This window comes from Macrobrachium rosenbergii, chromosome 34 (genome assembly GCF_040412425.1).
Source record: "Macrobrachium rosenbergii isolate ZJJX-2024 chromosome 34, ASM4041242v1, whole genome shotgun sequence".
Lineage (NCBI taxonomy): Eukaryota > Metazoa > Arthropoda > Malacostraca > Decapoda > Palaemonidae > Macrobrachium > Macrobrachium rosenbergii.
This window is the reverse complement of record NC_089774.1, coordinates 6,978,942-7,000,123: the sequence shown is the minus strand read 5'-3', so window position 1 is coordinate 7,000,123 and position 21,182 is coordinate 6,978,942. Positions and strand designations below refer to the sequence as shown.

At 40.6% G+C, this 21,182-nt stretch overlaps 1 protein-coding gene and 2 long non-coding RNA genes across 10 annotated transcripts in view; 1 reads left to right on the top strand and 2 right to left on the bottom strand.

The window, feature by feature from the left end:
- Positions 1–19: 19 nt before the first annotated feature.
- Positions 20–2,041, bottom strand: LOC136856138 (uncharacterized). Its single transcript, XR_010858251.1, has 3 exons — positions 946–2,041; positions 188–807; positions 20–146 (listed from the first exon to the last, which is right to left on the bottom strand). It is a non-coding gene; the product is annotated as an uncharacterized lncRNA (long non-coding RNA).
- LOC136856135 (uncharacterized) overlaps positions 1,248–21,182 on the top strand; it is a 28,785-nt gene continuing 8,850 nt past the window's right edge. Inside the window, exons 1-4 of one of the 8 annotated variants that reach the window (XR_010858247.1) lie at positions 1,248–6,038; positions 6,106–6,173; positions 6,356–12,828; positions 14,052–21,018. The gene's annotated coding sequence lies outside the window, so the exon portion shown is untranslated. Of the gene's footprint in view, positions 6,242–6,355; positions 12,829–14,051; positions 21,019–21,182 lie in introns of those variants that run through there. The other 7 variants (XR_010858248.1, XR_010858245.1, XR_010858244.1 and 4 more) reach the window with 7 other exon arrangements.
- On the bottom strand, positions 12,401–13,945 carry LOC136856139 (uncharacterized). The gene is made up of 2 exons (XR_010858252.1): positions 13,823–13,945; positions 12,401–12,567 (listed from the first exon to the last, which is right to left on the bottom strand). It is a non-coding gene; the product is annotated as an uncharacterized lncRNA (long non-coding RNA).

Sequence of the window (21,182 nt, the reverse complement as noted above, 5' to 3'; positions counted from 1 at the left end):
TTACCCATGAGATCCACTGATCAAAGCAGTTGTCTGCCTCCATTTCAAGAGTCACCAGTTGAGCCTTTGCCTGCCCTCATCTAAAGTCACCATTTGAAGCCATTACCTGCCTCCATCTCAAGAGAGAGACCAGTTGAAGCTGTCACCTGCCCCCATCTCAAAGATTGTCACCAGTTGAAGCTGTCACCTGCCCCCATCTCAAGAGTGTCACCAGTTGAAGCTGTCACCTGCCCCCATCTCAAGAGTGTCACCAGTTGAAGCTGTCACTTGCCCCCATCTCAAGAACCACCAATTGAAGCCTTTGCCTGCCCCCATCTCAAGTCACCAGTTGAAGCTGTCACCTGTCCCCATCTCAAGAGTCACCAGTTGAAGCCATTGCCTGGGCCCCATCTCAAGAGAGTCATCAGGTGAAGCCTTTGCCCACCCCCATCTCAAGAGAGTCACCAGTTGAAGCAGTCACCTGCCACCATCTCAAGAGAGTCGCCACTCGAAGCCTTCATCAGTTGAAGCTGTCACCATCCCATCTCACAAGTCACCATTTGGAGACATCACTTGCCCTCATCTCACCAGTTGAAGTCGTCAATTGCCCCGATCTCAAGAGTCACCAGTTGAAGCCATCACCTGCCCCCGTCTCACCAGTTGAAGTCGTTAATTGCCCCGATCTCAAGAGTCACCAGTTGAAGCCATCACCTGCCCCCGTCTCAGCAGTTGAAGTCGTCAATTGCCCCGATCCCAATAGAGTCACCAGATGAAGCCATCACTTGCCCCCATCTCAATAGAGTCACCAGTTGAAGCCATCAATTGCCCCTAACCAAGTTGAAGAGTCACCATTTAAGAGCTCACAAATGCCATCATCTCCCCGTCAACGGTTGAAGTCATCAATTGCCCCAATCTCAAAGTGTCACCAGTTTGAAGCCATCTCCTGCCCCGTCTCAAGAGTGTCACCCGATCCCAATAGAGTCACCAGATGAAGCCATCACCTGCCCCCATCTCAAGAGAGTCACCAGTTGAAGCCGTTAGTTGCCCCCACCTCAAGAGAGTCACCAGTTAAAGCTGTCAAATGCCCAATCTCAAGAGTCAACCAGTTGAAGCTGTCAATTGCCCCCATCTCAAGAGTGTCACCAGTTGAAGCCATCTCCTGCCCCCATCTCAAGAGAGTCACCAGTTGAAGCCGTCACCTGCCCCCATCTCAAGAGAGTCACCAGTTGAAGCCATCACCTGCCCAATCTCAAGAGTAACCAGTTGAAGCTGTCAATTGCCCCCATCTCAAGAGTGTCACCAGTTGAAGCCCTCAATTGCCCCACCTCAAGAGAGTCACCAGTTGAAGCTGTCAGTTGCCCCCTCGAGATTCACCAGTTGAAGCCGTCAGTTGCCCCCACCTCGAGAGTCACCAGTTGAAGCCGTCAGTTGCCCCCACCTCAAGAGAGTCACCAGTTGAAGCCGTCAGTTGCCCCCCACCTCAAGAGTCACCAGTTGAAACCGTCAGTTGCCCCCACCTCAAGAGAGTCACCAATTGAAGCCGTCACTTGCCCCCATCTCACTAGTTGAAGTTGTCACCTGTCTTCGCCTTTGACAGTAGCTAAATGTCAAGCTGACTCCATGATATTCAAATCCCTGGTATCGGATAAATACATTTCGGAAGGTAAATTTTTTTTTTTTTTTTTTTTTTTTTTTTTTTTTTTTTTTTTTAGTTCTGTTTGGATACTGATTAGTTCAGTGATTACTAATTTTTTTTTTTTTTTTCCGAGTGGAAGCAGTGTAAGACACATTTTGAAGCTCATAATTTTTGTTTTTTTTTTCTATTACATACTGAAGTTCCGATAATGTGAAAAATATATCGAACAGATTTCTTCTTTGTCCTTGTAATGTTTTGTTTGAACTAGTGCAAATAAGCTGTTACTGTTGAATAATGTTAATATCAAATGCCGTTTATATTTTAAGAAAAAACATTGGGGTGGGAGACTAACAAAGAATTTGTGGGAATTGCAGTTGTTCGTCACATCTTGATACGGCCAAGATGGAAGATAAAAAAAAAAAAAAATTGGGGGGATGGGGGTTTAAGACTAACACAGAAAGTGTTTGATATTTTCAGGAGTTCTCTCTCTTCCTCCCTGTTGTAAGTCCCACGGTTTACGTTTTGTACTTCTTCTTCTTCATATTGTGGATGGTTGCGTTTACACCTTACCATGTAAGTTACTTGCTGTACGGCGTATAGTGTACACTCGGTTTGATGTCCTTGATATTTGAAATATGGGGGGAGGGTTAATCATACACAGAGAATCTTTGATAATTGCAGAATTCCCACACTTCGCCACTTGAAGAGCTACACTTACTTTGGTGCAGTGTTTTTCTGTTGATTCTTATTAGACCTTCACGCAGAAGTAAGTGAAATACTTCAAGAAAAGTTATGCTTTATTATGAATTATCTTTTTGTCCTTAAAAGCTATTTGTGCTGCTTCGCTTATATTTCATTGGGGATTTGGGTGGGAAGGGTTCTAATCCAAGAAACTTTAGATATTGCAGAAAATATTGAGGTACCATTAAAAGGAAGTATAGTCTGCTTCTGGTAACATTTCAGCCCTTCGTCATTGGTTAACACACCTATCTGCTTGAGTGAGTGTTGTTGTCTTTAATGATTATTTTTCAGTAGATAACTTTTTTATACATATTTCGCATACATCTTCAAAATCATCACCCTGATGAACAGAGGGGCTGACTTTAATCTATTAAAACTTTTCTGTGTGGTGTGCAAATGGGTTGTAGTTGTTGTAGGGAGGGGGTGGGCCATACCTTAACCCAAAAATTTGAGAATTTACAGAAACTTGACTGAAGTGCCTCCCTGTACTGAACAGCGAAACTCTTCAGCTATTGCCCCATTGTAAGACCAAACTTTCATAAACAAAATACCATCTACTGAAGCACCTTCTGATCAGTTCTCCACTTGACGTGATGGTTTAAATCTACTTCCATTCTAAGTAAGTTTTTAGTAAGGTATTATCTGAATGTGATTGTGTACTTGTAAAAAAACAGTGGAATTGTCATTAAATCATGATGCTATATGTCAGGGGGATGGGGCGGGACCTAACAGAAGGAGGTTCTTGATAATTGCAGAAAATCCTTTGGCAGCCTTCTAGATGGCCTATGGTTTCCCTCTGTCCTGGTTAAACAACCTTGCAGCCTGAAGACTGAAGTTTGAGGTCTGAAAAGTGCCGTTTGATATTGTTGACTGTTAACAAGGTGAAATTCTATAGCTTCTGTAAATTAGTTATACATTCCTTGTACCCCTGACAGTGTTGTACCCAAGCTGGTTTGTCGAAAAAGTGGTAAAAGTAGAAGATAATTTATTCAGCTACCCCTAGCAGTGTTGTACCCAAGCTGGTTTGTCGAAAAAGTGGTAAAAGTTGAAGATAATTTATTCAGCTGCATAGTACATTTAATAAATAAAGCTCTAAAATGTAAAGACATGTTTGGGAAAACAGTAAGTTTTGATGAAGTTTCATGTCTTAGTACGTTGCTTTTATATCTTTGTTCAGTACCCTCAATAAATGACATTTTGTTTTTTTGGGGGGGGTGGGCTTGGTAATTTTACACCAGAGTTGTTTTTTTTTTTTTTGATAATTACAGAATTCCCAAAATGCTTCTCCACTTGATGGAGAACTACGTTTACCTTGATGAATTTTGTCGTGTGATGTTTGGTGTTTTGTAGATACCTTCACATATAAGTAGGTAAAATAATAAAATTGTATACAATAAATGAAGCATTGTTGATGTTTGTCACATAAAATATTGAAATAATTTTGTAAGTGTTAATAGTGTTATTAACGTTGCCTGTTATAGCTGCTTGAAAGTAATGGTGGGGGGGGGACGCAATTTAACTTGGTTTTTCTGTGTAAAAATATTGCAGACCCGCGTAAGTAAAAGTAGTGTGCTTTTGGTAATATTTCATCTTGTATTGTTTAACACCTCATAGGTAAGTGACGTTACTACAGTAATTTGAATTGAGTCAGATATGGTTTGTTAATGGTCATTAACCAATATCTTTTTATTACATGAAGAGAATGGGGGTTTGAGAATATATCCAGATGGTTTGTGCATGATTTAATGCGTTGTGAAGAGATTAATTCTTTTTGTCTAGTTTCCTGAACTAAGTGTGAAATCCTCAATTTGAATGTTTCTTAAAATGGAAAGTATAAGTTAACGGAAAAGTTATTGAATGAATAAAGGGGGAGGGATGGGAACTTAACAAATTTTAGTAATTTGCAGAGAGTCATTGTGCTTGAAGAGTTGTTTCTACGAAGCCCCCTCCTTCATAGGCATCCAGTTTCTCCTTCTCTGTTGTGCTGTGGTGTGTCAGTAAGTGGCAGTGCGTGTACATTGGTTTGTATACCTAGGGAGAATGCAAATCACCTGTTAAAAATTTCATATGTTTTAGATATTTTTCAGATAACTTGCAGGCAAGTTTTTTAATCTTAATTTCGAGTGCATTTGGAGAGTTTAACCAAAGCATTCTGGTTTTTACAGACATTCTTGCTATGCATTTTGTGAGAACTGCTTTACATATGATGTTACATCCTTGCTTAGCTACTTTTCAATGGTTGCAGGTATCAGTTTTCTTAACGTAGGCAAATGTCATTATCCAAAGAGTAGCATACAAAGGTTGGATTTTACTTCTAAGAAGTAAAATCCTTTAGCTAATTTACTATCGCTCCCACAGAGTTACTGTAAGAAGCGCTCTCTTTCCTAGATCTGTTTGACTGAAGTAGTCATTGCCCCTACTAGAGGTTCTGGTGAGAGGTGTCACTTTCCCAAGAAAGGCAGCTCTTGGTGAACATTTTCTGTAGCTGTGTGCCTGCAACTCGATGGTGTCCTTAGAGCTCCTGCAATCATCACTGGCCTTGGTTTTCTGTTTGGAGCTTTTGCTAACCCCTAGAGCTGCGTGGAAATTAATCGTACTGCAGCATAGCTGGTCTAACTTTTCTTTGGCCTGACAGCCAAAGGTCAGTTTATATAGCCCTGATGGCTGCTGGTCAGTTTCCCAGTTTGCATCTCCACTTCCCTGCAACTGCCGAGAGACGTAGTTTGAATCCCCGCCGCCACAAAGATGTGTAGGTCAAATTCCCCGCCCCCACTGAGACGCAGATCGAACCCTCCTACTACTGCCGAGAGACAGGTTGAATCCCCGCTGCCACTGAGAGATGCAGGCCAAATCTACCCACCAATGCCGAGAGGTGCAGGTCGATTCCTCGCCACCACCAAGAGAGACAGGTCGATTCTCCACGCCGCCACCTAGCGAGACAGGTGGTGTAGGTCGAACTTCCCCGCCGCCACCGAGAGACGTAGGTCAAACTTCCCCGCCGCCACCGAGAGACATAGGTCAAACTTCCCCGCTGTCACGAGAGACGTAGGTCGAACTTTCCCGCCGCCACCGAGAGACATAGGTTGAACTTCCCCGCTGCCACGGGAGATGTAGGTCGAACTTCCCCGCCGCCGCCGAGACAGGTCGAACTTCCCCGCCGCCACCGAGAGACATAGGTCGAACTTCCCCGCCGCCACCGAGAGACGTAGGTCGAACTTCCCCACCGCCACCTAGAGACGTAGGTCGAACTTCCCCGCCGCCACCGAGAGACGTAGGTCGAACTTCCCCGCCGCTACCGAGAGACGTAGGTCAAACTTCCCCACCGCCACGGAGAGACGTCGGTTGAACTTCCCTGCTGGCACCGAGAGACATAGGTCGAACTTCCCCGCCGCCACCGAGAGACGTAGGTCGAACTTCCCCGCCGCCACCGAGAGTCGTAGGTCGAACTTCCCCACCGCCACCGAGAGGACGTAGGTCGAACTTCCCCGCTGCCACCGAGAGACGTAGGTCGAACTTCCCTGCCGGCACCGAGAGAATAGGTCAAACTTCCCCGCTACCACCTGCCACTGAGGGACGTAGGTTGAACTTCCCCATCACCACTGAGAGATGTAGGTCGAAATTCCCCGCTGCCACCGAGAGGCGTGGTGAGATAAACCTCCCCTGCCGCCACCGAGAGACGTAGGTCAAATCTCCCCTGCCGCCACCGAGAGACGTGGTCAAATCTCCCCTGCCGCCACCGAGAGGCGTAGGTCGAATCTCCCCTGCCGCCACCGAGAGACGTAGGTCGAATCTCCCCTGCCGCCACCGAGAGACGTAGGTCGAATCTCCCCTGCCGCCACCGAGAGATGTAGGTCGAATTTCCCCTGCCGCCACTGAGAGACTTAGGTTGAATCTTCCCTGCCACCACCGCCGGATCCCCGACTGAGAGACGTGGTCGAATCTCCCCGCCGCCACCGAGAGATGTGGTCGAATTTCCCCTGCCGCCACAGAGAGACTTAGGTCGAATCTTCCCGCCACCACCGAAAGACGTAGGTCGGATCTCCCTGCCGCCACTGAGAGACGTAGGTCGAATCTCCCCGCCGCCACTGAGAGACGTAGGTCGAATCTCCCCGCCGCCACTGAGAGACGTAGGTTGAATCTCCCCACCGCCACTGAGAGACGTAGGTCAAATCTCCCCGCCGCCACTGAGAGACGTAGGTCGAATCTCCCCGCCGCCACTGAGAGACGTAGGTCGAATCTCCCCACCGCCACTGAGAGATGTAGATCGCATCTCCCCGCTGCCACTGAGAGACATAGGTCGCATCTCCCCGCCGCCACCGAGAGACATGGGTCCAATCTCCCCGCCACCACCGAAGAGATGTAGGTTGAATCTCCCCGCTGCCAATGAGAGACATCGGTCGCATCTCCCCGAGGGTGCATCTCCCTGCCGCCACCGAGAGACGTAGGTTGAGTCTCCCCACTGCCACCGAGGGACAGAGATGGAAACTCCCCACCACCGCCAAGAGAAGCAGGTCGAAGCCCTTCGCTGCTGGTGCCCTGAGAGACGCAGGTCAAATCCTTCCCCTCCAGATGCCCTGAGAAGATGCAGGTCAATGCCCTCCCCGCTGGTTCCCCAAGACACAGGTTGAAGCCCTCCATCAGTGTTGCCCTAAGATATTCTGGTTGAAGTCCTCTGCCACTATCCCAAGAGGTACAGGTCATAGCCCTCCCCGCTGGTGCCCAGAGAGACATTTCAAAGCTGATGCTGGTCTAAGCCATCCATTGCTCGTAGTGTAGCTGGTTGCCATCTGTTGCTCATAGTGTAGCTGGTTGGGGCTTCAGTGGCTGATTAGACTGCAATTCGCAGGTTGAAGTTGTCACCATAAGAGCAACTCGTCCAACTTAATTCCGTGAAAAGGTTTGTGGTATGTCTTAAACTGGTGTAAGTGAATCTATCCCTAATGTAGGAGCTGTTGAGATCCTCAAGATAAGAAATATGGTTGCCATCATATAATTGGGTGTGTAATGCCAGATATTCTAGCAAGTCACAGATCACTTTTGCTCTACCACCTTTCAGTAACTGATTTTTCTATTTTGAGTCATCGTTAGTAATATTTTGTCAGTTGCATGCAACTGAAATGAAGTTTTTCCTAATGAGTAGTCATGGTTAAATTGTAGAGCTTGCTGTTAGTGTTTTTGATTAATACCTTTTTTGCCAGAGAACTGGCCATTTGGGGTGTAGTTATGTGGTTTGAGTGAACACTTTTTGAGTGTTTTTGATTAATACCTTTTTTGCCAGAGAACTGGCCATTTGGGGTGTAGTTATGTGGTTTGAGTGAACACTTTTTGAAGAACTTAACATCTTGTCAATGCTTTTTGGTAATATGTTGCAAATAAATCTGAAACTGCTATCAGTAATCAAGAATAGAGGTGTGGGAACTTAAGATAGGGAAATCTTGGTAATCTGCAGAAAGTCGCTGTGCCTAAGGCCTCGTTTCTGCGGAGGTATGATTTGTATCTGCCTGCACATGTTCATGTTCACCATTTAATGAATGACTAAGGAGTATGGGAAGAGAGAGGTTTCAGTTTTAAGATTTTCTATACTGGTTGTCTTGGATGTCCTCATAAGTCCATTTGTGTGTGCAATGTAAGACATTTTGTATCAGATTTTTCTCAGATCAATTCACTTCATCTGAAAGACATTTTCCTTTTGTTGGCTTATATGTGGCTCTCTCTCTCTCTTCATTTGGTTTTTAACTCTAAAGATACTGTACTCTGATAATTTTTTTTTTTTTTTTTGCTGCAACTCTAAATATGCATAATTTGCCCATTTTTTTTTTATTCTGAGTTTTGCAGTAAATTAGTTTCACAGTAAGCCATACGTGATAGATTTTAAGGGGTTGGGGGGGAACTGATGGAAAAGTTCTCGAAATTGCAGAAATGCTGCTGAGTCACTTATAGGCAGAGCTACATTTCAATTTTGGCCAAATCTTCATCTGTTGTGTAGACCATTGAGGCAGCAGTTCCTCAGCAGTTCCTTCTCAGTAAGGAAATGTCATCTAATGTTTGGTGTGGACTTTTCACCAAGTAAGCAGATGTTTTTTTAATTGAAGATCTGTAATTCGTGTCAATTTTTCGAGTTTTGTTTTGAACATGAGATTTAACATTAACGTTGTATTGAGTTTGGTGGGGTTGGGGAAGACTAACTAACACTTTTATTTACAGATAATCTCTGACTTTTTTCTGCTTATGTAAGGTCTGCGGTTTGTGTTCGACAGAATCTCGCAATGTGTGCTTTGAATATGTGCCTCTACTTTTTCCCTTGTGTGAGTAATGTGATTGGTGTTTGGTATGTGTAGTTCAGGAGTCTTACACTGCCCTAAGTAACTTTGAGGGGGACATTTTAAAAAACTGACAAGTTTATTGATATTGCGGAATTTCACATGCATCCTTCATAAAAATAGCTATCATAGTTTATCATTTCTCTTATGTTTTTGTTAGTTTATAAAGAACTTATTCCTTTTTTATATAGAACTTATTCCCTTTAGGTGAGGAATTTTCCTTTGATTAGGATAAGTAATTGGTGTTTGCAGTCCTCTCGCCATCTTGTAAATGCTCAAGCTTGCGTCAGCCACAGTCCCTCCTCATGATTGGATATTTGCTTATACAGTACATTTTGCAATGTAAGTTGATAGCTGTATAATGCGTCTGTAGCATATACTTTGCTTTTTTTATTTTTTTTAAGTAAAGGGGTGGGGGGCCCTATTAACCTTGCCAAAGGATCTTTATTGCAGAAGTTTCCACACTTCCATCATTTGAACATTTTCCTTGGTGTAGTGCTTATATTGGAGTTTCATTATTCAAAACTTCACAGCAAGTAAGTGGAGTAGTTGTTTATTTGAGAAAAGAGTTTGTTCTGAAGTTGTCTTGAATAGTTACGTCCATAAGAATAAGGCTTTTTGATAATTGAAAGTACTGTAATGGAATATTGGGGAGAAGGGGGAATACCACTCACAGAGAGATTATACATTAAAGTTCCAGAATGTGACTTCAAGTAATTGTAATAACTTATTTGAGAAACTTGCAATATTTTCCATTTTTCAGTAAGTTTGACGTTATGCCTCGGATAGGTAGATGTATAAGAATAATACTTTCCTTTGAGAAATGGAAGTGATGAAATATTGGGGAGGGGGGTGTAACACTCATAGAGCAATTTCTTGGTATTTACAGTCCTCTCTCTGCTACATCATACATACCACAGCTTACGTCCGCCATGGTCTCGCCCACTTCAATATTTTGTAATGTAAGTTGGTTGTCATATGCATATATATAGTGTTTATATTTGTGTTAATTTCCCTTGGCAGTTGAAAAAAAATGGGGTGGGGACTGTTATCCTTATGGCATCATTATTGCAGAAGTTTGCACAGTTCATCGTTTGAACTTTGATGTAGTATTTACATTGGTGTTCTGGGATTAAGAACTTAACATCAAGTAAGTGGAAAAGCTCAGTACTGTATAATTTTTGGCTACAGATGCTTTTCTAAGTGTTCGGAGGTGGGGTGGGGGGGCTGTAACACTTCTTGTTCTCTTGATATTGCAGAAACACTCGAATGGGTACCAGTACCAAAGGGAGGTTCCCTCCTTGCTGCCTTTTCCACTTTGCGCTACTGTTGGTTTCTTGAACGATTGGTAACGACAACTTTTTTCTTACCTTTTGCTACGTAGAAAAAACTTCATTAGCAGTGTGTATGGGAGAAAGCTATTGTCTTCTTTTGTAGTGAGTTTTTTCTGAAGTGTTGAATAAGAAGACTTGGAAGATGAAAACTTGTCTTAAAATAACGTAAATGGAATATTGGGAAGGGGGGGTTAACAACTCACAAAACAGGTTCTTGGTATTTGCAGTCCTCTCTGTGCTACCTCTTGAGGTGATACAGCTGTCTGTCTGCTGCAGGCGCGGTTTGTAAACTTGGATACTTACCTACATTTTCCCATGTAAGTTGTCAGGTGCTGTATGGTGTATACATTACTGTTCATATGTCTTGATATTAGAAATAGCTAAGTATTTGGAAGACAAGCTCTACTTATCATTTTACAAAGAGTTTGTTTCAAAATTGTACTGTCTTGATTTGATAAGTAAAGTCAAAACTTCCCTTCGATAAATGGAGGTAATGGAATATTGGGGAAAAGGGGGGGGTATACCACTCACAAAGCAAGTTCTTGGTATTTGCAGTCCTCTTTCTACCACATAAGTGTCACAGCTTCATCCACCACGGTTCCACCTCGTGTTCGATCCTTCTCTCTACATTTGGTGTAAGTTGTTTTGTTGTGTTGTACAAATATAATAGATGCATCTTGTTCATTTTTTCTTGTAATAAAAGGGGTTTGGGGGCTTTTAACCTTACACCAAAGAATCTTATTGCAGAAGTTCCCCCACTTTCATCATTTGAAGATTATCATCTTGGTATAATGTTGACTTTGGTGGTCAGGAATTAAGAAGTCCACATCAAGTAAGCGGAATTGTTCAGCGAATGATACTATAATTTCCTATAGATGTTTTTGTTAGTGTAGGGGGATTTTGGGGGGCTGTAACACTTGGTGTTCTTTTGCTGTTGCAGAAACATTTGGGTGGAGACCATGATCAAAGACTGGCCAGTTTGTGGCGCTGATGGTGTTTTGAACGATTGATGATGACAACGTGGTTCTTTACTCTGTTATATTAGTAAAAAATCGTGTATGAGAATTAAGTAATAAGCTGAATAGGTCGATAGGTAAGATAAAATAAAAAATGTAATAATTGGAAGTAATGCAAATTTGGTGAGGGGGTCACCACTCACAAAGCAAGTCTTTGGTGTTTGCAGTCCTCTTTCTGCTGCCTGTTAAAGTGCCACAGCTTACATCCACCACGTTTTCACTTTGTATATCGGTTCCTTGCATCTTCATTTTTTTCTATAAGTTCATTGCATATGATGTATACATCTGTTCATTTCTCTTGTCAGTTGAAATAAAGGGAGGTTGGGGGGCTGTTAACCTTCCACGAAAATCTCTATTGCAGAAGTTTCCAGTGTTCCATCATTTGAAGAACATTTTCCTAAGTAGTATTTATGTTGGAGTTGAGGTTTTTAGAACTTCGCATCAAGTAAGTGGACTAGCCATGTATTTGAAAGAAAAGCTATAGTTTTAATTTTTCAGCGAGTTTCTTCTGAAGTTAAAATGTTTAAATAGATAGACGTCAAGACCAAAGCTTGCCTTTGATAATTGGAGATACTGTAACAGAATACTTGGGGAGAGGGGGGGTTACCACTCACAAAACAGCTCTTCGTATTTGCAGTCTGCTCTCTGCCACCTTGTAAGTGTTGCAGTTTACATCTGCCGTGGTCCTGCTTTGAATTTGGGTATTTGTTGACATTTTGCCGTGTAAGTTGAATGCCTTTATTATGCTTATATGGTGCATACTATATTGTTAATTTCTCTTTATTATTGAAATAAAGGGGGAGGGGGCTAACCTTACACCTAAGGATCTTAATTGCAGAAGTTTCCACATGTGTATCAGTTGAAGAACATCTTCTTGGTGTTGTTTACTTTGGTGTTCTAGGATTCAAAAGGTCACTTCAAGTAAGTGGAGTAGTTCTGTAAATGACTGGATAATTATCTGTTATGGATGGTTTTGTTTGTGTAGTGTAATGGGGTTTAGGGGTTGGGTCTGTAACACCTGCTGTTCTTTTGATATTGCAGGAATGCTCAAGTTGACACCATTACCCAAGATTGACTTCCTCTTTGCAGCCTTTTCCACTTTGCACTGCTGATGGTTTGTTTTGAATGATTGGTAATGACAACTTTGTTCCTCTCATTTTGCTATTTTAGTATAAAAAACGTAGCCATGTGCATGAGAGTAGAGCTATAGTTTAACTTACGGAGTGAGAATCTGTCGAAGTAATATGTTTGTTGAATAGGTAGACATATATAAGATCAAAAATGTTAATAATTGGGAGTACTGTAATGAAAATTTGGGGAGGGGGGGGTCACCACTCACAAAGCAAGTTCTTGGTATTTGCAGTCCTCTCTCTGTCAGCCTTTCGAGTGCCACAGCTTGCATCCATCGCATTTTCACTTCGTATATGTGATCCTTGCGTCTTCGTTTTTTCTGTAAGTTGATTGCTGTACGGTGCATATACGGTGTAATACTTCTTTGTTCATTTCTCTTGTTAATTGCAATAGGGGGGTTGGGGCTTAACCTTCCACGAAAATCTCTTAATTGCAGAAATTTCCAGTGCTACTGTTTGAGGAACATTTTCCTTAGGTAGTATTTGTGTTGGAGATGAGTTTTTGAGAACTTCACACCAAGTAAGTGGAGTAGCCATGTATTTGAAAAAGAAAGCTATAGTCTTAATTTTTCAGCGAGTTTGTTCTGAAGTTACGTCTTGGGTAGATAGACATTAAGGTCAAAAGTTGCCTTTGATAATTGTTAAGGTCAAAAGTTGCCTTTGATAATTAAGGTCAAAACTTGCTTTGATAATTGGAAATACTGTAATGGAAATACTGGGGAAGAGAAGGGGGGGGGTTACTGCTCACAAAACAGCTCTTCATATTTGCAGTCTGCTCTCTGCCACCTTGTAAGTGCCACAGTTTGCATCTGCCATGGTCCTGCTTCGAATTTGGGTATTTGTCAACATTTTGCCTTGTAAGTTGAATGCCTTTATGATGCGTATATGTTGCATACTATATTGTCAATTTCTCTTTATTATTGAAAAAATGGGGAGGGGGCTAACCTTACACGTAAGGATCTTAATTGCAGAAGTTTCCACATGTCTGTCTGTTGAAAAACATCTAGTTGTAGCGGTTACTTTGGTGTTCTAGGATTCAAAAGGTCACATCAAGTAAGTGGAATCGTTCTGTAAATGACTGGATAATTTTCTGTTATAGATGGTTTTGTTTGTGTAGTGTAATGGGGGTTAGGGGTTGGGGCTGTAACAGCTGCTGTTCTTTTGATATTGCAGGAATGCTCAAGTTGACACCATTACTGAAGGTTGACACCCTCTTTGCAGCATTTTCCACTTTGCACTGCTGATGGTTTTTTGAATGATTGGTAATGACGAATTTGTTCCTTTCATTTTTCTATTTTGGTAGAAAAAACTTAGCCATGTGCATGAGAGAAGAGTTATAGCTTAACATTTGCAGTGAGAATTTTACGAAGTAATATGTATGTTGAATAGGTAGACATGTAAGATCAGAAATATTAATAATTGGAAGTAATGAAAATTTTGGGGAGGGGGTCACCACTCACAAAGCAAGTTCTTGGTATTTGCAGTCCTCTTTGTGTCAGCTTTTCAAGTGCCACAGCTTGCATCCATCGCATTTTCACTTCGTGTATGTGATCCGTGCGTCTTCGGTTTTTCTGTAAGTTGATTGCTGTACGGTGTATATATGGTGTAATAATACTACTTTGTTCATTGCTCTTGGTAGTTGAAATAGGGGGGGTTGGGGCTTAACCTTCCACAAAAATCTCTTAATTGCAGAAATTTCCAGTGCCATCAATAAGAACATTTTCATTATTGTATTTTATGTTGGAGATGAGGTTTTGAGAACTTCACACCAAGTAAGTGGAGTGGCCATGTATTTGAAAAAGAAAGCTATAGTGTTAATTTTTCAGCGAGTTTGTTCTGAAGTTATGTCTTGGATAGAAAGACATTAAGATCAAAACTTGCCTTTGATAATTAAGGTCAAAACTTGCCTTTGATAATTGGAAATACTGTAATGGAAAGACTTGGGAAGAGGGGGGTTTACCGCTCACAAAACAGCTCTTCATATTTGCAGTCTGCTCTCTGCCACCTTGTAAGTGCCACAGTTTGCATCTGCCATGGTCCTGCTTTGAATTTGGGTATTTGTCAACATTTTGCCGTGTAAGTTTGTTGGCTTTATGATGCTTATATGACGCATACTATATTGTTAATTTCCCTTTATTATTGAAATAAAGATTTTTGGGGGGGGGAGCTAACCTTACACGTAAGGATCTTAATTGCAGAAGTTTCCACATGTCTGTAAGTTGAAGAACATCTTGGTGTAGTGTTTACTTTGGTGTTCTAGGATTCAAAAGGTCACTTCAAGTAAGTGGAATAGTTCAATAAATGACTGGATAATTATCTGTTATAGATGGTTTTGTGTACTGCAATGAGGGTTAGGGGTTGGGGCTGTAACACCTGCTGTTCTTTTGATATTGCAGGAATGCTCAAGTTGACACCATTACCCAAGATTGACTTCCTCTTTGCAGCCTTTTCCACTTTGCACTGCTGATGGTTTGTTTTGAATGATTGGTAATAACGACTTTCTTCCTTCCATTTTGCTATTTTGCTATAAAAAACGTAGCCATGTGCATGAGAGAAGCAGTGAGAATTTTTCGAAGTAATATGGATGTTGAATAGGTTGACATATAAGATCAGAAATAATAATTGGAAGAAATGAAAATTTGGGGAGGGGGTCACCACTCACAAAGCAAGTTCTTGGTATTTGCAGTCCTCTTTGTGTCAGCTTTTCAAGTGCCACGGCTTACATCCATCGCATTTTCACTTCGTATATCTGATCCTTGCGTCTTCGTTTTTCTGTAAGTTGATTGCTTTACGGTGTATATATGGTGTAATAATACTACTTTGTTCATTTCTCTTGGTAGTTGAAATAGGGGGGGTTGGGGCTTAACTTTCCACGAAAATCTCTTAATTGCAGAAATTTCCAGTGCCATCATTGAAGAACATTTTCGTTATTGTAGTATTTGTGTTGGAGATGAGTTTTGAGAACTTCACACCAAGTAAGTAGAGTAGCCATGTATTTGAAGAAGAAAGCTATAGTCTTAATTTTTCAGTGAGTTTGTTCTGAAGTTACGTGTTGGATAGAAAGACGTTAAGATCAAAGCTTCCCTTTGATAATTGTTAAGGTCAAAAGTTGCCTTTGATAATTGTTAAGGTCAAAACTTACCTTTGATAATTAAGGTCAAAACTTTCCTTTGATAATTGGAAGTACTGTAATGGAAATACTGGGGAAGAAGGGGGGTTACTGCTCACAAAACAGCTCTTCGTATTTGCAGTCTGCTCTCTGCCACCTTGTAAGTGCCACAGTTTGCATCTGCCATGGTCCTGCTTCGAATTTGGGTATTTGTCAACATTTTGCTGTGTAAGTTGGTTGCCTTTATGATGCTTATATGATGCATACTATATTGTTAATTTCTCTTTATTATTGAAAGAAAGTGGGGGGGGGGCTAACCTTACACGTAAGGATTTTAATTGCAGAAGTTTCCACATGTGTATCAGTTGAAGAACGTCATCTTGGTGTAGTGTTTACTTTGGTGTTCTAGGATTCAAAAGGTCACATCAAGTAAGTGGAATTGTTCTGTAAATGCCTGGATAATTTTCTGTTATAGGTGGTCTTGTTTTTGTAGTGTAATGGGGGTTAGGGTTGGGGCTGTAACACCTGCTGTTCTTTTGATATTGCAGGAATGCTCAAGTTGACACCATTACCCAAGATTGACTTCCTCTTTGCAGCCTTTTCCACTTTGCACTGCTGATGGTTTGTTTTGAATGATTGGTAATAACGACTTTGTTCCTCTCATTTTTCTATTTTGGTAGAAAAAACATAGCCATGTGCATGAGAGAAGAGTTGTAGTTTAACGTATGCAGTGAGGATTTTTCAAAGTAATAATGTATGTTGAATAGGTAGACATATAAGATCAAAAATGTTAATAATTGGAAGTATTGTAATGAAAATTTGGGGAGGGGGTTACCACTCACAAAGCAAGTTCTTGGTATTTGCAGTCCTCTTTCTGTCAGCCTTTCGAGTGCCACAGGTTACATCCACCACGTTTTCACTTCATACATCTGATCATTGCGTCTTCGTTTTTTTCTGTAAGTTGATTGCTTTACGGTGCATATATGGTGTAATACTTTTGTTCATTTCTCTTGTTAACTGAAATAAAGGGGTTTGGGGGCTTAACCTTCCACGAAAATCTCTTAATTGCAGAAATTTCCAGTGCCATCATTTGAGGAACATTTTCATTATTATAGTAGTTATGTTGGAGATGAGGTTTTGAGAACTTCACATCAAGTAAGTGGAGTAGCCATGTATTTGAAAAAGAAAGCTATAGTCTTAATTTTTCAGCGAGTTTGTTCTGAAGTTATGGCTTGTGTAGATAGACATTAAGGTCAAAAGTTGCCTTTGATAATTAAGGTCAAATGTTGCCTTTGATAATGGTTAAGGTCAAATGTTGCTTTTGATAATTAAGGTGAAAACTTGCTTATGATAATTGGAAATACTGTAATGGAAAGACTTGGGAAGAGGGGGGTTTACCGCTCACAAAACAGCTCTTCATATTTGCAGTCTGCTCTCTGCCACCATGTAAGTGCCACAGTTTGCATCTGCCATGGTCCTGCTTTGAATTTGGGCATTTGTCGACATTTTGCCTTGTAAGTTGAATGCCTTTATGATGCTTATATGGTGCATACTATATTGTTAATTTCTCTTTATTATTGAAAGAAAGTTGGTGGGGGGAGCTAACCTTACACCTAAGGATCTTAATTGCAGAAATTTCCAAATGCTTATCAGTTGAAGAACATCTTGTTGTAGCGGTTACTTTGGTGTTCTAGGATTCAAAAGGTCACTTCAAGTAAGTGGAATAGTTCAATAAATGACTGGATAAATTTCTGTAATAGATGGTTTTGTGTACTGTAATGGGGGTTGGGGTTGGGGCTGTAACACCTGCTGTTCTTTTGATATTGCAGGAATGCTCAAGTTGACACCATTACCCAAGATTGACACCTCTTTGCAGCATTTTCCACTTTGCACTGCTGAAGGTTTTTTTGAATGATTGGTAATGACGACTTGTTCCTTTCACTTTTCTATTTTGGTAGAAAAAACGTAGCCATGTGCATGAGAGAAGAGTTGTAGTTTAACATATGCAGTGAGAATTTTACGAAGTAGTAATATGTATGTTGAATAGGTAGACATGTAAGATCAGAAATATTAATAATTGGAAGTAATGAAAATTTTGGGGAGGGGGTCACCACTCACAAAGCAAGCTCTTGGTATTTGCAGTTCTCTTTCTGTCAGCTTTCAAGTGCCACAGCTTACACCCATCGCATTTTCACTTCGTGTATGTGATCCTTGCGTCTTCGGTTTTTCTGTAAGTTGATTGCTGTACGGTGCATATATGGTGTAATACTTCTTTGTTCATTTCTCTTGTTAATTGAAATAAGGGGGTGTTGGGCCTTAACCTTCCACGAAAATCTCTTAATTGCAGAAATTTCCAGTGCCATCAATAAGAACATTTTCGTTATTGTAGTATTTTATGTTGGAGATGAGGTTTTGAGAACTTCACACCAAGTAAGTAGAGTAGCCATGTATTTGAAAAAGAAAGCTATAGTCTTAATTTTTCAGTGAGTTTGTTCTGAAGTTACGTGTTTGGATAGAAAGACATTAAGATCAAAGCTTCCCTTTGATAATTGTCAAGTTCAAAACTTGCCTTTGATAATTAAGGTCAAAAGTTGCCTTTGATAATTGTTAAGGTCAAAACCTACCTTTGATAATTGTTAAGGTGAAAACTTGCCTTTGATAATTGGAATTACTGTAATGGAAATACTTGGGAAGAAGGGGGGGTTACCGCTCACGAAACAGCTCTTCGTATTTGCAGTCTGCTCTCTGCCACCTTGTAAGTGCTACAGTTTGCATCTGCCATGGTCCTGCTTCGAATTTGGGTATTTGTCAACATTTTGCCATGTAAGTTTGTTGGCTTTATGGTGCTTATATGGTGCATACTATATTGTTAATTTCTCTTTATTATTGAAAGAAAGGTTGGGGGGGGTGAGCTAACCTTACACCTAAGGATCTTAATTGCAGAAGTTTCCACGTGTATCAGTTGAAGAACGTCATCTTGGTGTTGTGTTTACTTTGGTGTTCTAGGATTCAAAAGGTCACGTCAAGTAAGTGGAATAGTTCTGTAAATGACTGGATAATTTTATGTTTTTAGATGGTTTTGTTTGTGTAGTGTAATGGGGTTAAGGGGTTGGGGCTGTAACACCTGGTGTTCTTTTGATATTGCAGGAATGCTCAAGTTGACACCATTACCCAAGATTGACTTCCTCTTTGCAGCCTTTTCCACTTTGCACTGCTGATGGTTTGTTTTGAATGATTGGTAATAGCGACTTTGTTCCTTTCATTTTGCTCTTTTGGTATAAAAAACTTGGTAGCGATGTGCATGAGAAAAGAGCTGTAGTTTAACTTTTGCAGTGAGGATTTTTTGAAGCAATATTTTGAATTCTTATCTGAGTTTTCCCATTTAACTTGATCACTGTATGATGCATATATGGTGTAACATTGTTGTTCATTTGTCTTGATAGCAGAATTAAATGGGTTAGGGGGGGGCTTTTAACCTTACACGAAAGGATCTTATAATTGCAGAAGTGTCCGCAATTCACTTGGAGAACTATTTCTTTGGTAGTGTTTACAGTGGTGTTCCCATACAGATCGTCACACCAAGTAAGTGGAATAGCCGTGTGTTTGAGAGAAAAGCTGTAGTTTTCATTTTTCAGTGAAGGTTGTTTTGATATTAAAATGTCTTAAATAGACAGAGGTCAAAACTTCACTTTGATAACTGGAAGTAATGGAATATTAGGGAAGAGGGGGGGCCGGGGTTTACCGCTCACAAAGCAAGTTCTTGTATTTGCAGTCCTCTCGCTACCACCTTGTAAGTGCTGCTGTGGTCTTTCGTCAGATTTAAGTCTGCCATGGTCTCGCATCAGATTTTGGATACTTGTCTACATTTGGCCTTGTAAGTTGATAGCTGTACAATGCATATAAAGTGCATACATCTTTGTTCATTTCTAGATAATTGACAGCTTTATACCAGAGATCTTGTTTGCAAAAGTTTCCACACTTCATCAATTTTCCACACTTCATTATTTGAAGAACTATTTCTTGGGTATAGCATATAAGAGTTCCCAAATTCAAAACTCACGTCACGTAATTGGAATACTGTAGTTCAATAAGTGGCATTTATAATTTTCTGTTATATGTGTTTTTGTCAGTTAAGGGGTTGGGGGGGGGCTATAACACTTTCTGTTCTTTTGATTTTGCAGAAACACTTGGGTTGATGCCATTTGCAGTGCTGATGGTTTTATTAACAGTTGGTAATGACGAATATTGTTGACTTTTCTGTTATTTTGATAAAAATTATCACTAGCCATGTATGAAAGAAGTCCTATAAGCTTCCTTTTGGAGTGAGATTTTTCAAAAGTTATTTGTTCAGTAGGTAGACATGTAACATGTAAGGTCAAAACTTGTCTTCAGTAATTACAAGTAGTGAAATACTGTAAGTTGATAGCTGTATGATGCATGTATGGTGTATACATCTCTTCATTTTTCTTGATACTTGAAATAAAGGGTCGGGGGGGGGGGGACTGTTAACCTATGCCAAAGGACCTTTATTGCAGGAGTTTGCAAGCTTCCATCCTTTGAAGAACTGCATTTTCTTTGGTGTAGGTTTTATGCTTGTGCTCCGATATCCAGAACTTGACATGAAGTAAGTGGAATGTAGTAAATGACATAGCTAAAATCTTTAGTTATAAATATTTTTGTTTTATTGGCATGTTTTTGGCCTGGGAGGGAGGTTTGTCTTACACTAGTTACATTTCTAACTTTTAACAGTAATAAAGGAGATTGTGTAAGGGGGTTTTTCGTTGAATGTTAGTGTGCGTATATAGTGCATGCGTCATTGGTCAGCTCTCATGGTAATTTATATGCTTTTTGGCGGGGAGGGCATTAGCCTAACACCAGAGGATCCTATTATTCCAGGCTTTCCATTCTTCCGCCATTTGAGGATTTGCATTTTCTCTGCTGTTTGCCTTCCTAAGTTGTTCATGTGCACAAGCAACTAAACGTGGAAGTAAGTGGTATAATGAAGTTTCTCTGTTGATATGTGTATGTACAGTACTGAACTTTGCACCTTGCTTAGTGAGATATGTTATTAGATATTTTAATGGGGTTGGGGGGGGGGCAGGGTTCTAACATAGAAGATTTTTGGATATTGCAGAAAGTCTCTTTCTGAGGTGCCCTCCAACAAGGCTGCAATATTCTTCGGTTTGCATTTCATTCAGGTGTTGGTGCTGGGCACTGGCTTTTTCCGTAAGATATTGGCCCTTTTAATGTTTTGATTATCTTGTATATCCATAGCATGTACTAGAAATCATGAACACGGCTAATACATTTAACGAATTAGTGTCATTTCACTGTATTGTGTAATTTGCATAGTGCATTATAAACTTGGCTAATACATTGGAAGTATGGTTTACTATTAGATTAAATTGTGTGATTTACCTAGCCTGTGAACTTTAGTATGTTGAAGGAAAGAGTATATTGGTAGATTGAATTGTGATTTTATTGATAATTATAAGAGCAAATATAATTATGTAGTGTGATAGTTGAAGATGGTTAGTTGTAATAATTGCAACAGTAAGTTTCCTGAATTTAGTATATGTACTTTGAGTTGACATTTCAACACTACTTATTTGGAAGGGGGAGGGGTTGGGGAATTAATGCTGGAGGTTTTAGATAATTGCAGAAAGTGGCCCAAGGCTGGATGTCCTACTTCACAGAGTAGCGTGGCAAGATGTTACGTGCACCCTTGAAGTTACCCTTGTAAACATTTGCAGGTACTTGCAGTTCATTATGTTATTTGTGATGGTTTGCTTGACTTAGTAATTTAATGCTATATCCAGCAGTACTCTGTTAGAAATTAATATAGTGATATATTTTATTTAGTAAATATAAGTTGTGTTCATGGGAATGATCTGATCTCTGGCATTTTTGATACTTG